Genomic DNA, 13,433 nt, shown 5'->3' with positions numbered 1-13,433 from the left:
TTTTATCCTGTGAACTGCCCTGAGATCTATAGGGCAGAATAATAATAATAATAATAATAATAATAATAATAATAATAATATGGACCTAGCCCTGTGGGACTCCCTGCCAGTAGAAGTTTGGCAGGAATCATCCCCACTTTCTTTGACACGCTTTCTGAAAACTGTGTTATTCAGACATTCCTTTGCCATGTGAATCTCTTTTTACCAACCAACATTTACTGGTGCTTTTATTGATGTTGAAATGTTGGTTTTTTATGTTCCACCATTTTATGACGCTGCAGCCTGTACATATTTAAACAAATAAACCATCCTTGGGAAAGAAGACTCACTTCCATGCCGGGCAAAGCAACTTCCAAGCTGCTGCCCAGCCTCACTCCATGGCCTCAAGAGGACATCCATGGGACCTGTTCCCTGCCAACTGTCAGAAAGGGAAGACCTGCCTCCATCACAGGATGAGTGAGTTCCGAGATGATGCTCCACACCACTGCTTTATCTCTGCGGACACCGGTGGGAGCTTTTGCTGAGCAGCAGCAGGCTAAAGGGCAACCCTGGGCCTGGGGAATACAGTGGTACCTTGGTTCTCAAACACCTTGGTACTCAAACAACTTGGAACCCAAACACTGCAAAAGGTAAAGGTAAAGGTACCCCTGCCCGTACGGGCCAGTCTTGACAGACTCTGGGGTTGTGCGCCCATCTCACTCAAGAGGCCGGGGGCCAGCGCTGTCCGGAGACACTTCCGGGTCACGTGGCCAGCGTGACATCGCTGCTCTGGCGAGCCAGAGCCGCACACGGAAACGCCGTTTACCTTCCCGCCAGTAAGCGGTCCCTATTTATCTACTTGCATCCGGGGCTGCTTTCGAACTGCTAGGTTGGCAGGCGCTGGGACCGAAGGACGGGAGCGCACCCCACCGCGGGGATTCGAACCGCCGACCTTTCGATCAGCAAGCCCTAGGCACCGAGGCTTTTACCCACAGCGCCACCCGCGTCCCTCGAAAACACTGCAAACCCAGAAGTAAATGTTCCAGTTTGCAAACTTTTTTCAGAAGACAAACGTGCTCCGTTTTGAGTGTTACGCTACCAATTTGAGTGCCACACTTCCATTTTGAGTGCCACGCTTCCGTTTTGAGTGTTATGCTGAGGTCTGTCTGTTTTTGCTATTTATTTTGCGTTTTTGTTTTTGTTACTGTGTGGAACCCAGTTCAGCTACTGATTGATTGATGATTGATTGATTGATTGTGTGACTGCAGTATATTGTTTATTGCTTTCATTTTATGGATCAATGCTCTCGTTAGATAGTAAGGTAAAGGTAAAGGGACCCCTGACAGTTAAGTCCAGTCACAGACGACTCTGGGGTTGCGGCGCTCATCTTGCTTTACAGGCTGAGGGAGCTGGCGTTTGTCCGCAGTTTTTCTGGGTCATGTGGCCAGCATTACTGAGCCGCTTCTGGTGAAAGCAGCGCAGCGCACGGAAACACCGTTCAAATTGCTGTCTTAGGGGTTGTTTTTAAACATCTGGAATGGATTAATCCATTTTGCATTACTTTCTATGGGAAAGCGTGCCTTGGTTTTGGAACGCTTTGGTTTTGGAACAGACTTCTGGAATGGATTAAGGTACTATTGTACCAAGGATTTTGGTAGGAAGTGCCTAGGCAGTATATGGGCACCGGTGGGCAGAATGAGGCCATTGCCTCAGGTAGCAGGTGAAGTGGGCTGTGAGGAACAGTCCCCCGGTCATTCCGCCTGAGCCTTGCAGATGTTTCCTTCTGCCGAAGGACAGAGCTTTGTGTGGCACAGCAGTGTGGGCCCCCTAAGCTAGCCAGCTTCCTCAGCAGCGGATGACGCTGGCCTGTCACCGGTGCCAAAGTAATAAAATAATACACAAGTTATAAAAACAAAACCATGAAACAGAAACAGTTCCTTATAGAAAACAATGAAAAACAATCCATATATGAAAACAAGGCTAACATGAAAACGGTTAAAACCAGTTCCGGTACAGATGTGGACTGGGATAAATATCTCTGCTTAAAAGGCTTGTCGAAAGGGGAAGGTACGGTCTTTACAAAAGACAACAGAGACAGCAGCTGCCTAAGTAGGAGGAAAAGCCAGAGGATAGGTGCCACCTCTCTCAGGTCCCTATTCCTTTGCAAGCTGGCAGCATCATGTGTCCTCACAGCAGGTCAAGGTGCTGCTGCTTCCCCTACATTTAAAAACATTTCCAAACCTGAGTAAATAGGAAGGTTTTTAAATTTCTCTTGAAAGTAAGTATTGAAGAAGGCCGACACACCTTACAAAGGAGGGCATTCCACAAATTGAAACCACCACCACCGAGAAGGCCCTGTTACAGGTTGATGCAAATGTCCCCAGTGGATCAGGGAGTCTTTCTTAACCAACTGCCATACTTCACAGAATGCTGTGGCTCCAATTTGCCCAATGCAAGGATTACCCTTTATTCAGTCTGGAAAGTTCGCCACTAGCATTTGCCTTCTGAATCAACAAGATGCGTGGCTTTTTGTCTACAGCGTTTAAGTGGGGATGTCCTGGTCCTTTTAAGAGCCCCAGGAATGCAAACCTTGCTCAGTTTTGCCAGGCTCGTGCCAAGGAAGAATTCAAGGAGGAGGCAACCAGGTTACCACCTTAGTGGAGTGAGTAATCCAGGATTCTTAAGCTTACAAGGAAGGCCTTGAATACTTTACTGGACTGAAGCCACTAACCCTGTGACCCTGACTCTCCTTAAATCAATGTGAGCTACACCATAGACATAAGCATTCGTTTGGATTTTGGCGTGTTTGGTGCATCACAGGACCATTACAAGAGTCACACAACAAACCAGTATAGACGGCAAAATATGCACCTCTCCCCACACTCCCTCCTGCCTTCCTGCTCATTCTGGGCATCTTTCTGAATGTCTGTTCTGATAGAACCGCTGCTTATGTGTAAGCTCTTGCTCACAGCCTCCTTGACAAGGGAAGGGATTGTGCCCTAAAGAGAGAGAAAATGCCAAAAAGATGGCTTCTTTAGCACAGCTAGCATGAGAATAACCAGCTAAAGTTGTGCAGCCTTCCAGCTGCCCACCGAATCCTAATCGTTTGTGACAGAACTGGGTTTTTTCTCAGGTTAATGTCACAATTCTCCTTAGGGGTGGAAGAGTATTCTGTGATATTAACTTAAACCAGAGAAGTTTTGCAAAATATTGGCCTCGTCTCTCCCCGCTGAAAGGAGAGACTATTTTCGTAACTGCAAAAAGCTTTTAAGTTATTATTTTCTTTTAACCTGTAGGATCATTCTCTTTGAAGAACTGGCAACAATTTGCAGACTTTGATGTGCCAGCAAAAAAGGTTTTTGAAAAATAATTTTGACACATAAATGCGGTATGTTTACATCCCAACTCAATGTGAATAGGACTGAGCTGCACATGTACTGATTCTGCCTAAAGATAAAAGCTTATCCAGCCAAAGAGGAATATCGGACTAGGAAACAAAAAGCCACTGAAAATTTCAAAAAAGCATTTCTGTTCTACTATAGCCAGCCTTAGGCGAACAGCCAGATACTTATTTTGATTTTGGCTGGCCTTTTAACCAGCTTCTTCAATTCTAGCATGACAATGCAAAGTCATACAATGGGTTCTTGGTTATGGGCCCAAACAGCAATTTAGTAAGCCATGCCAAACTGGAATGTGTGTTCACCATCTCCACGCTATTTATAATTATATAAATGTCTACCATGTGGGTCATTGGTTGTCTGCCCAAAACTAAAATGTTCTAATTGCTATCCCAGCAGGGGTCCTAATTTGGCCCATGAGACTGTTCTATAAGGGAACCTGACATCTGAGTCTATAACTTCTAAGCTTTATTAGGTGAGAGATTTTGGGCTCATCTGTACTGTCATTTAATATACCTCCATTAATTATCCCTTGCTCTATGACAGGGTTCAGCAAACTTTTTCAGCAGGGGGCTGGTCCACTGTCCCTCAGACCTTGTGGGGGGCCGGACTATATCTTTTTTGGGGGGAATGAACGAATTCCTATGCCCCACAAATAATCCAGAGATGCATTTTAAATAAAAACACACATTCTACTCATGCGAAAACACACTGATTCCCGGACCGTCCGCAGGCTGGATTTAGAAGGCGATTGGATGGATCTGGCCTTAGTTTGCCTACCCATGCTCTATGACATTCTCCTCTAAATCACTGACTTCCCACATTTTCCCTTCCCTCCATAGGCGCCAACTCCTAGGGGCCCAGGTCCCTTTGCCCCCCATAAAATATCTGAGGAAGCCAGGGCCCCCCAAAGATGATTGACATTGCTGCATCCCCCCTTTTTTTCCACGTTTGGCCTTCATTTCCCAGCGAGCCCAGTAAAAGAACTTGTAAAAGGGTTGCTGGATGCAAGAGAGCTGGGATCGGGGGAAAACTGCCAACATCATTTCTTACAGCCCTTGCAGTTGGAGACAGACAGGAAGAGGGAATGAAACTGCGTGCTCCATGGGGCAGATTCATGGAGCTCTGCTAGGACAAGAGAGGAAGCAGCTCCCTGGTTGCTTGTCATTTTTAAAAATTAAAGTCAAGACATGCTGTAAGAGCCAAAGGAGGAGGACATTGTCAAGAGCTTTGCCATTTACTTTCAAACTTCTTTTCTGCCATCCCTCCTATGTCCTCGTCCCCCTACCTCCAATATCACTGTCCTTGTCTGCCCACCCCCCATATTTTATTCAAGTTGGTATCTCTGCTTCCCTCAATTTGGATTTCCACATACCCTCTCCTTTATCAGAGTATCCCTGGTATAAGGAAATCTGGATCAAGGGAGGGGAAATTGTGGGAAGGCAGTAATTTGGAGAAGAAGCTTACCATCCACATTAAAAGACAGAATGGATGAGCCCTTTGTCAAAATCTTGCACTTGCACCACCTTGAAAGTTGAAATGTAGGAAGAGCAAATATAGATAAGCATGGACTTTCAGAATCAGCAGTTTTATCAGGACTGGAGATAATAGTGATTTAATATTGCTTTTGTCCAGTGAGGTCCAGCGCCAAGGGCCTTCTGGTTGTTCCCTCCCTGCGAGAAGCCAAGTTACAGGGAACTAGAGGGCCTTCTCGGTAGTGGCACCCGCCCTGTGGAACGCCCTCCCACCAGATGTCAAAGAGAAAAACAACTACCAGACTTTTAGAAGACATCTGAAGGCAGCCCTGTTTAAGGAAGCTTTTAATGTTTAATAGATTATTGTATTTTAATATTCTGTTGGAAGCTGCCCAGAGTGGCTGGGGAAACCCAGCCAGATGGGTGGGGTATAAATAGTAAACTATTATTATTATTATTATTATTATTATTATTATTATTATTATTATTATTATTTATACATTCTGTCCCATTGACATCTCAAGTCAAAGATGGTTGAAGCAATACTAAAACAAAATGAAGGATCCATTTCAAAATCTAGTTGTGGCATTACACAACCAAATTTCTAGCTCGAATGGCTAGGGACTGAAATCTGAGGAGTTCTGAGAAATCAGAAAGGGCAACAAGCACCTGAACAATTAGTTATTAATATAAGGTAAATGCAGTGCTGAATCTTTTTAATACAGTTTGGCTTTCTCCTTGCAAAACTGGGGATGTTTTTATATAGAAAATCTAGCCCTCCCTGCAGGCGTTAGATAATACCAGTCACAATATGAAAACCTGACTGAACTGCTCAGATGTAAAATCGACCTGACACACAGTGCAAGGCTTCTCTGGGTAACTTTCTAAAGAGGGATAACTCAAGCCTCAGCGGAGTTACAATAGAGAATTGGTCTTCCCTGCCTGGAAGCGGGACTCCGATTTGAATTTAGGTCAATGTGTATTTTGTCAGATCTCTTTCCTGCCATGCACTTAAACGTGGCTACGAAACATTCCCCCTTCATGGATCACTGCCTTGCCGTGGCGAAGGGGCTTGAATAACTCAGAGAAGCTATGAGCTATGCCATGCAGGGCCACCCAAGATGGACAGGTCATAGAGGAGAGTTTTGACCAAACGTGATCCACCTGGAGCAGGAACCGGCAAGCCACTCCAGTATCCATGCCAAGAAAACTCCATGGACAAAGGCAACAGGCATATACAAGTTATGACGCTGGAAGATGAGCCCCTCAGGTCGGAAGGCGTCCAACATGCTACTGAGGAAGAGCGGAGGACAAGTACAAGTAGATTCAGAGCTGATGAAGCGGCTGGGCCAAAGCCGAAAGGATGCTCAGTTGCGGATATGCCTGGAAGTGAAAGGAAAGTCCAATGCTGTGAAGAAAAATATTGCATAGGAACCTGGAATGTAAGAACCATGAACCTTGGAAAGTTGGATGTGGTCAAAAATGAGATGGCAATAATAAATATTGACATCCTGGGCATCAGTGAACTAAAATGGACGGGAATGTGCGAATTCAGATCGGATGACCATCATATCTACTACTGTGGGCAAGAATCCTGTAAAAGAAATGGAGTGTCCCTCATAGTCAACAAAAGAGTGGCAAAGGCTGTAATGGGATGCAATCTCAAAAATGATACAATGATCTCGATATGAATCCAAGGCAGACCTTTTAACATCACAGTAATCCAAGTTTATGCACCAACCACTGGTGCTGAAGAAACTGAAATTGACCAATTCTATGAAGACTTACAACACCTTATAGAAATGACACCAAAGAAGGATGTTCTTCTCATTATAGGGGATTGGAATGCTAAAGTAGGGAGTCAAGAGATAAAAGGAACAACTGGCAAGTTTGGCCTTGGAGATCAAAACGAAGCAGGGCAAAGGCTAATAGAGTTCTGCCAAGAGAACAAGCTGGTCATCACAAACACGCTTTTCCAACAACACAATAGACGACTCTACACATGGACATCACCAGATGGGCAGCATCAAAATCAGATTGATTATATACTCTGCAGCCAAAGATGGAGAAGCTCTATACAGTCAGCAAAAACAAGACCTGGAGCTGACTGTGGCTCAGATCATCAGATTCTTATAGCAAAATTCAAGCTTAAACTGAAGAAAGTAGGAAAAACAACTGGGCCGGTAAGATATAATTTAAGTCAAATCCCTTATGAATACACAGTGGAAGTGAGGAACAGGTTTAAGGATTTAGATTTGGTGGACAGAGTGCCTGAAGAACTATGGATGGAGGCTCGTAACATTATACAGGAGGCAGCAACTAAAACCATCCCAATGAAAAGGAAATGCAAGAAAGCAAAGTGGCTGTCCAACGAAGCCTTACAAATAGCGGGGGAGAGAAGGCAAGCAAAATGCGAGGGAGATAGTGAAAGATACAGGAAATTGAATGCAGAGTTCCAAAAAATAGCAAGGAGAGACAAGAAGGCCTTCTTAAACGAGCAGTGCAAAGAAATAGAGGAAAACAATAGAATGGGAAAAACCAGAGATCTGTTCAAGAAAATTGGGGATATGAAAGAAACATTTCGTACAAAGATTGCCATAATAAAAGACAAAAGTGGAAAGGACCTAACAGAAGCAGAAGACATCAAGAAGAGGTGGCAAGAATACACAGAGGAATTATACCAGAAAGATATGGATGTCTTGTACACCCCAGGTAGTGTGGTTGTTGATCTTGAGCCAGACATCCTGGAGAGTGAAGTCAAATGGGCCTTAGAAAGCACTGCAAATAACAAGGCCAGTGGAAGTGATGGTATTCCAGCTGAACTGTTTAAAATTTTAAACGATGATGCTGTTAAGGTGCTACACTCAATATGCCAGCAAATTTGGAAAACTCAGCAGTGGCCAGAAGATTGGAGAAGATCAGTCTACATCCCAATCCCAAAGAAGGGCAGTGCCAAAGAATGCTCCAACTAATGCACAATTGCACTCATTTCACACGCTAGCAAGGTTATGCTTAAAATTCTACAAGGCAGGCTTAAGCAGTATGTGGACCGAGAACTCCCAGAAGTGCAAGCTGGATTTCGAAGGGGCAGAGGAACCAGGGACCAAATTGCAAACATGCGCTGGATTATGGAGAAAGCTAGAGAGTTCCAGAAAGACATCTACTTCTGCTTCATTGACTATGAAAAAGCCTTTGACTGTGTCGACCACAGCAAACTATGGCAAGTTCTTAAAGAAATGGGAGTGCCTGATCACCTCATCTGTCTCCTGAGAAATCTCTCTGTGGGACAAGAAGCTACAGTTAGAACTGGATATGGAACAACTGACTGGTTCAAATTTGGGAAAGGAGTATGGCAAGGCTGTATATTGTCTCTCTGCTTATTTAATTTATATGCAGAATTCATCATGCGAAAGGCTGGGCTGGATGAATCCCAAGCCGGAATTAAGATCGCCGGAAGAATTATCAACAACCTCAGATATGCAGATGACACAACCTTGATGGCAGAAAGTGAGGAGGAATTAAAGAACCTTTTAATGAGGGTGAAAGAGGAGAGCGCAAAATATGGTCTGAAGCTCAACATCAAAAAACCGAAGATCATGGCCACTGGGCCCATCACCTCCTGGCAAATAGAAGGGGAAGAAATGGAGGCAGTGAGAGATTTTACTTTCTTGGGCTCCATGATCACTGCAGATGGTGACAGCAGTCACAAAATTAAAAGACGCCTGCTCCTTGGGAGAAAGGCGATGGCAAATCTAGACAGCATCTTAAAAAGCAGAGACATCACCTTGCCAACAAAGGTCCGTATAGTTAAAGCCATGGTTTTCCCAGTAGTAATGTATGGAAGCGAGAGCTGGACCATAAAGAAGGCTGATCGCCGAAGAATTGATGCTTTTGAATTATGGTGCTGGAGGAGACTCTTGAGAGTCCCATGGACTGTAAGAAGATCAAACATATCCATTCTTAAGGAAATTAGCCCTGAGTGCTCACTGGAAGGACAGATCATGAAGCTGAGGCTCCAATACTTTGGCCACCTCATGAGAAGAGAAGACTCCCTGGAAAAGACCCTGATGTTGGGAAAGGTTGAGGGCACAAGGAGAAGGGGACGACAGAGGACGAGATGGTTGGACAGTGTTCTCGAAGCTACAAACATGAGTCGGACCAAACTGCGGGAGGCAGTGGAAGACAGGAGTGCCTGGCGTGCTCTGGTCCATGGGGTCACGAAGAGTCGGACATGACTAAACGACTAAACAACAACAACAACAACAACAACGAAACATTCTGCTGCTGTCCCATTATTTACATACAATAGGGAACAATCCAGCCCAAGGTAATGGCAGAGTCCCAGTGATTTCAGTGAGGGAGAGCAGAACATATGCTTAACTTAGCTCAGGTGTTGCCAACTTCCCTGCCCCACGGGCCAATTTGCACACTGGAGAAACTGTCGTTATAATTCCTGCTCCATGATTGCAGTCACGGGATTGTTGTCTTTCACATGATGGTATATGTTTTGACTCCACAGAGTGGGAAGTGACGGAGACAGGATGTTTGTGTTACTGTGTTCCGCGAAGTGGGACTATTGTTCTTTGTTCTTTTTCTCTTTGCTGTCTGAGGCTTGAGAGAGAGGGAGCCATGTTGCAGTGCTCCATGTGTGTTTATATGTAAATAAAGTCGATTAGCCAAAATGCTGAGTTGCTGAGGTCTGTCATGCAAAGCTGTGAAGACTCTGTGGATCTCTAAGTGTGCCGTTGTCGGTTGGCATTGGTTGCTGTGAAGCTACTGAACGATCGACCAGGAGGGAGAGAACATGTCTGTCGGGCATGTGTCTCTGCCAGGGTCCTACTCGAGTGTAGGCTGAACTCTTGACACAACACACACACACACACACACACACACACACACACACACACACAGAGTACACACCACAACCAATCCATTAGCTACAACAAAATGTCTCTTTCAAGCCAAATTTCAGTGGAGGGAGGGGACCCTGTGGGGGCCAGGGAAGGGCCTCTATAGGTACAGATGTGGTCACAGATGCTGGGCTGGCAACCCCTGGCCTCAGATTTATTTGCGAAACAGCAAGCAGAAAAAAGATGGAGAGAATCTCCAATAAGCCAGTGAGCAAGCAGATGTGCTTTTGGAGTTGTGTCTTGAATCCACAGCGACTGTTTTGAGACTGGGGAGCAAGAGTGGAGACCAAAAGAGAAATTGAAGGGCTCCACCAAAAGGCAATATATGGTTTGAGTCTGAGAGCAGCTGCCGATTAGCTTTGACTGAGAACCCGCCTGAAACCCCAGAAAAATGATGGTGATGATAATCAGGGGTTTTTTCCAGCCAGAGCTCGGTTCCGGCACGTCTTATAATGCCATTGCCATTATAAGAGAACAGGAGAGGCATTTGTGGTGATTTCTGGCACCTCTATTTCTCGAAAAATACCATTGATGATAATAAATAAAATGAGAAAATAAATCAGATTTTTTTTTTGTTGGGGGTGGGGAATTGTATGTTTATTGTATCAGCCAGGATGTGACGTGATCTCGTTTATGTTTTTACTTTTTTCTTATATTATTTTTTCAAAAAAGCATTTTCAAAAGAATTACTCGTTAAGCTTTGCTTTAAAGCAGGAATATAGGAAGTTGCCTTATGCCGAGTCAGACCATTGGTTCATCTAGCTCAGGGTTTCCCAAACTTGGGCCTCCACTTCTTTTTGGACTACAACTCCCATCATCCTTAGCTAGCAAGACCAGTGGATGATGGGGATTGTAGTCCAAAACCAGAAAAGGAAAAAAAGGTGGCATATAAGTGTAATAATAATAAAATGAAGCATGGCCTCCAATAGTTCGCAGATGATGATAGGAACATGCTTGTCACATGGAGGGGAACCAGGAGAGAGGGAAGTACCACTTGCAAACGGCAGAAACAAAGGAGGCAACTCTCAGAAGGGGCTTGGTGATAATGACATGCTCTCAGGCAGCCTCCACCCACGACATCACCTAGGTCTCATGTTTGGGCCCTGAAATCTCAGGGTCTGGGGTGCTCCTGGCAACCCTAGTTTAGCGTGGCAGCACCTACACCTTTGGAACTCCCTGCATATTGAGATCAAGCAGGCACCTTCACTGTACTCTTTTCGGCACCTGCTAAAAGCATTCCTGTTATAGACAGGATGCTTTAGCCAGATGCTTAGAAAGTTGAGGTAATTTTTATTTGCTTTAGTATTTTAACTTTTGCATGTTTTAAAGCAGGGCTGTATTTTTTAATATTTTTTTTTGTAAATTGCTTTAAGGTGGCCAATACATCAAGTGGCCAATACATTTTATGAAATAATAAAACACTTATGGGGGTTTGTTATTGGTATGAGCTTTCGTGTGCATGCACACAAAAGCTCATACCAATAACAAACTTAGTTGGTCTCTAAGGTGCTTCTGGAAGGAATTTTTTTATTCTGTTTCGACTATGGCAGACCAACACGGCTACCTACCTGTAACTAGACTCATAGGGGTGATCATGAGGAAAGCTTGCACTCCAGAATTCACCACTACAAAACTCCATGTATGCATGTCTGTTTAATTAATTGCTCATCCATTCCCACTACCCTTTTGCTGATTAAATAATAATAATGCAAGAGTTGTCTTCTAAGTTTAATGTTGAAGCTAGTTGCACATTTTTGTCTGGAGGAAAGCCTCATTGAACCCAGTGGGACTTATCACACATTAAGCCTACAACGAAATTGCATTCCCTCCCCATTTTTTTAAGCCACACATATTGGCTGCAAACACCTAGAAACTTAAAATGCAGAGAAGGTTGCTGAATAATGCTGTACGATTTCCACCAAAACAAAACCTTCCTTCCCCTCCATCACGCTCAGGGCTCTGAAAAACAAAGCAGTGTTAGTTTTCGTTTTAGTTAATCTTTATCCCATCGAGAGACAACATAGTTTGAGAAATAAAAAAAAGAACTCTGCAACGTGATACCGCATGCGTGCAATGAAGGGGTTAAAAGAAAGCCAGGAGTTTGCAAGGCCTGACGGGAGTTGTAGGCGAAGAGCTTCATGGGAATTGTAGTTGGGCTGTTTCCTGCAGCATGGCTGCTCTCCTGTAAGGTAAGCCAGTTTCTTTTCTCTGCTGTGCCCTGCTTTGCAAAAAGGCAAATGGCAACATCTTTTAACCAGGCTGCAAATTCGAACCCAAGACAGGACGCTTTCCTCTCCTGATTTCAGACTTGTGTGGCGTCCCCTTCTCCCGAGACACTGAATCAGCACTTTATTAACAGGATGTGGCCATGCTAACTCAGTTTTGGAAAGAGAGTGTTGTAAGGATCGTAGCCTAAAATTCCTGCCCAGACATAACAGCTGCTGTTTGCAGTGCACTCCTTTTTTTGAGGCGTTGGGTGGTGGTGGTGGTGGAGCAAAGGCAGCAAAAAATAGACACCACAGTCCTGGCTTTGATCCCGTGTATAATCTAGTTGAGATTCCTACACTGCAATGGGGTTGGAGTAGATGACCCTTCTAGCTCTCCAATTCTGCAATTCCATGATTCTATGAAAACAACAGCAACCTTGAGCATGTTTATTTATCCATCAGTACCGCTTCCATGAAGGGACGCGGGTGGTGCTGTGGGTTAAACCACAGAGCCTAGGACTTGCCGATCAGAAGGTTGGCGGTTCAAATCCCCGTGACGGGGTGAGCTCCTGTTGCTCGGTCCCTGCTCCTGCCAACCTAGCACTTCGAAAGCACCTCAAAGTGCAAGTAGATAAATAGGTACCGCTCCGGCGGGAAGGTAAACGGCGTTTCCGTGCGCTGCTCTGGTTCGCCAGAAGCGGCTTAGTCATGCTGGCCACATGACCCGGAAGCTGTACGCCGGCTCCCTTGGCCAATAAAGCGAGATGAGCGCCGCAACCCCAGAGTCGGCCACGACTGGACCTAATGGTCAGGGGTCCCCTTTACCTTTACCTTACCTCTTCCATGCTACCTTTAGCCACGTGTGAGAGCACTTGGAGTAATTCTGTTCAAAGATCGAGAGAAGCAAAGGGCCTCCCATTTCATGTCAACTCACTCAAAGTAACTTCCATTGAGCTGAATGGGGCTTATTACTGAGCCAGTGGTTTGTGTCATTTCAATGGGTTGCTTCATTTGTGGTCAGATCCTATGCTTTATAGAATGGTCTGCTGAATTCAAGGAACTCGACCATGTTAATGATGATAATTTTTTTTTTTTTAATATCCCGCTCTTCTACTTAAATGTACACACAGCAGCATACAACAAAACCAGAAATACGGCCCTAAAAATTCTCTCTCTCTGTGCAATAAAAATGTCTCTATGTGCGTTTAGGGACCTGCAGGTAGGGAGGCAGCTGTTTTCCTTGTGTTCTCTTGCATGCTTTCTATACACATCTGGCTGGCCACTATGAGAACTGAATCTGATCCAGCAAGACTCTATGGTCTTATATTTTTAAATTTCTAAAAGCAATAGCTATACGAGTGTGAGAGATGTGAGCATATATATCAAGAAGACTTGGAAGCACAGTTTTCTGTATGCCTTCCCAGAAGTAAGCTCCATTGAGTTCAGAGGAACTTACTCCCAAGT

The 13,433-nt window shown here is 44.6% G+C and overlaps 1 protein-coding gene across 2 annotated transcripts in view; it reads left to right on the top strand.

Annotated features, from left to right (window-relative positions):
- The first annotated feature begins 11,880 nt into the window (after positions 1-11,880).
- The window catches only part of ALKBH8 (alkB homolog 8, tRNA methyltransferase), a 59,044-nt gene continuing 57,491 nt past the window's right edge, over positions 11,881-13,433 (top strand). The window contains exon 1 of one of the 2 annotated variants that reach the window (XM_028726197.2): positions 11,881-11,951. The gene's annotated coding sequence lies outside the window, so the exon portion shown is untranslated. The other variant, XM_077927042.1, reaches the window with a different exon arrangement.

Source organism: Podarcis muralis, chromosome 4, assembly GCF_964188315.1.
Source record: "Podarcis muralis chromosome 4, rPodMur119.hap1.1, whole genome shotgun sequence".
Classification (NCBI taxonomy): Eukaryota; Metazoa; Chordata; class Lepidosauria; order Squamata; family Lacertidae; genus Podarcis; species Podarcis muralis.
Note: the sequence above shows the minus strand (reverse complement) of the source record. Positions and strands in the feature narration are given on the sequence as shown.